This window comes from Ipomoea triloba, chromosome 16, assembly GCF_003576645.1.
Source record: "Ipomoea triloba cultivar NCNSP0323 chromosome 16, ASM357664v1".
Lineage (NCBI taxonomy): Eukaryota > Viridiplantae > Streptophyta > Magnoliopsida > Solanales > Convolvulaceae > Ipomoea > Ipomoea triloba.
Window position 1 is genome coordinate 9,558,787 of NC_044931.1, and position 2,534 is coordinate 9,561,320.

General features: G+C 51.5%; 10 non-coding genes across 10 annotated transcripts; all 10 read left to right on the forward strand.

Annotated features, from left to right (window-relative positions):
* The first annotated feature begins 133 nt into the window (after nucleotides 1-133).
* On the forward strand, nucleotides 134-252 carry LOC116008234. Its single transcript, XR_004095629.1, has one exon. It is a non-coding gene; the product is annotated as a 5S ribosomal RNA (ribosomal RNA).
* A 137-nt stretch (nucleotides 253-389) lies between these two features.
* LOC116008245 lies at nucleotides 390-508 on the forward strand. The gene has a single exon (XR_004095640.1). It is a non-coding gene; the product is annotated as a 5S ribosomal RNA (ribosomal RNA).
* A 129-nt stretch (nucleotides 509-637) lies between these two features.
* LOC116008839 lies at nucleotides 638-756 on the forward strand. The gene has a single exon (XR_004096192.1). It is a non-coding gene; the product is annotated as a 5S ribosomal RNA (ribosomal RNA).
* Nucleotides 757-885: 129 nt separating this feature from the next.
* LOC116008425 lies at nucleotides 886-1,004 on the forward strand. The gene has a single exon (XR_004095809.1). It is a non-coding gene; the product is annotated as a 5S ribosomal RNA (ribosomal RNA).
* Nucleotides 1,005-1,132: 128 nt separating this feature from the next.
* Nucleotides 1,133-1,251, forward strand: LOC116008426. The gene has a single exon (XR_004095810.1). It is a non-coding gene; the product is annotated as a 5S ribosomal RNA (ribosomal RNA).
* A 128-nt stretch (nucleotides 1,252-1,379) lies between these two features.
* LOC116008427 lies at nucleotides 1,380-1,498 on the forward strand. The gene has a single exon (XR_004095811.1). It is a non-coding gene; the product is annotated as a 5S ribosomal RNA (ribosomal RNA).
* A 128-nt stretch (nucleotides 1,499-1,626) lies between these two features.
* On the forward strand, nucleotides 1,627-1,745 carry LOC116008144. The gene has a single exon (XR_004095543.1). It is a non-coding gene; the product is annotated as a 5S ribosomal RNA (ribosomal RNA).
* Nucleotides 1,746-1,873: 128 nt separating this feature from the next.
* Nucleotides 1,874-1,992, forward strand: LOC116008743. Its single transcript, XR_004096104.1, has one exon. It is a non-coding gene; the product is annotated as a 5S ribosomal RNA (ribosomal RNA).
* A 137-nt stretch (nucleotides 1,993-2,129) lies between these two features.
* LOC116008550 lies at nucleotides 2,130-2,247 on the forward strand. Its single transcript, XR_004095925.1, has one exon. It is a non-coding gene; the product is annotated as a 5S ribosomal RNA (ribosomal RNA).
* Nucleotides 2,248-2,384: 137 nt separating this feature from the next.
* On the forward strand, nucleotides 2,385-2,503 carry LOC116008146. The gene has a single exon (XR_004095544.1). It is a non-coding gene; the product is annotated as a 5S ribosomal RNA (ribosomal RNA).
* Nucleotides 2,504-2,534: the final 31 nt, after the last annotated feature.

The following is a 2,534-nucleotide window of genomic DNA, read 5'->3' on the forward strand; positions in this document are numbered from 1 at the left end:
CCTCTTTTTAATCTTTCTTTTAAACCGCTGGACCGCTCGCTAAGGGTACTATGCTTTTAAACCGCTAAACCGCTAAGCGAGAGAAGTTGCGCGGAGAAAGAGGGTCAAGTACATTTTGCGCGCAGTACGTGACGGATGCGATCATACCAGCACTAATGCACCGGATCCCATCAGAACTCAGAAGTTAAGCGTGCTTGGGCGAGAGTAGTACTAGGATGGGTGACCCCCTGGGAAGTCCTCGTGTTGCATCCCCCACCCTCTTTTTAATCTTTCTTTTAAACCGCTGGACCGCTCGCTAAGGGTACTATCATTTTAAACCGCTAGACCGCTAAGCGAGAGAAGTTGCGCGGAGAGAGAGGGTCAAGTACATTTTGCGCGCAATACGTGACGGATGCGATCATACCAGCACTAATGCACCGGATCCCATCAGAACTCCGAAGTTAAGCGTGCTTGGGCGAGAGTAGTACTAGGATGGGTGACCCCCTGGGAAGTCCTCATGTTGCATCCCCCACCCTCTTTTTAATCTTTCTTTTAAACCGCTTGACCGTTCGCTAAGGGTACTATCCTTTTAAACCGCTAAGCGAGAGAAGTTGCGCGGAGAGAGAGGGTCAAGTACATTTTGCGCGCAGTACGTGACGGATGCGATCATAACAGCACTAATGCACGGGATCCCATCAGAATTCCGAAGTTAAGCGTGCTTGGGTGAGAGTAGTACTAGGATGGGTGACCCCCTTGGAAGTCCTCGTGTTGCATCCCCCACCCTCTTTTTAATCTTTCTTTTAAACCGCTGGACCGCTCGCTAAGGGTACTATCCTTTTAACCCGCTAAGCGAGAGAAGTTGCGCAGAGAGAGAGGGTCAAGTACATTTTGCGCGCAGTACGTGACGGATGCGATCCTACCAGCACTAATGCACCGGATCCCATCAGAACTCCGAAGTGAAGCGTGCTTGGGCGAGAGTAGTACTAGGATGGGTGCCCCCCTGGGAAGTCCTCGTGTTGCATCCCCACCCTCTTTTTAATCTTTCTTTTTAACCGCTGGACCGCTCGCTAAGGGTACTATCCTTTTAACCCGCTAAGCGAGAGAAGTTGCGCAGAGAGAGAGGGTCAAGTACATTTTGCGCGCAGTACGTGACGGATGCGATCCTACCAGCACTAATGCACCGGATCCCATCAGAACTCCGAAGTGAAGCGTGCTTGGGCGAGAGTAGTACTAGGATGGGTGCCCCCCTGGGAAGTCCTCGTGTTGCATCCCCACCCTCTTTTTAATCTTTCTTTTTAACCGCTGGACCGCTCGCTAAGGGTACTATCCTTTTAACCCGCTAAGCGAGAGAAGTTGCGCAGAGAGAGAGGGTCAAGTACATTTTGCGCGCAGTACGTGACGGATGCGATCCTACCAGCACTAATGCACCGGATCCCATCAGAACTCCGAAGTGAAGCGTGCTTGGGCGAGAGTAGTACTAGGATGGGTGCCCCCCTGGGAAGTCCTCGTGTTGCATCCCCACCCTCTTTTTAATCTTTCTTTTTAACCGCTGGACCGCTCGCTAAGGGTACTATCCTTTTAACCCGCTAAGCGAGAGAAGTTGCGCAGAGAGAGAGGGTCAAGTACATTTTGCGCGCAGTACGTGACGGATGCGATCATACCAGCACTAATGCACCGGATCCCATCAGAACTCCGAAGTCAAGCGTGCTTGGGCGAGAGTAGTACTAGGATGGGTGACCCCCTGGGAAGTCCTCGTGTTGCATCCCCACCCTCTTTTTAATCTTTCTTTTAAACCGCTGGACCGCTCGCTAAGGGTACTATCCTTTTAAACCGCTAAGCGAGAGAAGTTGCGCGGAGAGAGAGGGTCAAGTACATTTTGCGCGCAGTACGTGACGGATGCGATCATACCAGCACTAATGCATCGGATCACATCACAACTCCGAAGCTAAGCGTGCTTGGGCGAGAGTAGTACTAGGATGGGTGACCCCCTGGGAAGTCCTCGTGTTGCATCCCCCACCCTCTTTTTAATCTTTCTTTTAAACCGCTGGACCGCTCGCTAAGGGTACTATCATTTTAAACCGCTAGACCGCTAAGCGAGAGAAGTTGCGCGGAAAGAGAGGGTCAAGTACATTTTGCGCGCAATACGTGACGGATGCGATCATACCAGCACTAATGCACCGGATCCCATCAGAACTCCGAAGTTAAACGTGCTTGGCGAGAGTAGTACTAGGATGGGTGACCCCCTGGGAAGTCCTCGTGTTGCATCCCCCACCCTCTTTTTAATCTTTCTTTTAAACCGCTGGACCGCTCGCTAAGGGTACTATCCTTTTAAACCGCTAAACCGCTAAGCGAGAGAAGTTGCGCGGAGAGAGAGGGTCAAGTACATTTTGCGCGCAGTACGTGACGGATGCGATCATACCAGCACTAATGCACCGGATCCCATCAGAACTCCGAAGTCAAGCGTGCTTGGGCGAGAGTAGTACTAGGATGGGTGACCCCCTGGGAAGTCCTCGTGTTGCATCCCCCACCCTCTTTTTAATCTTTCTTTTAAACCG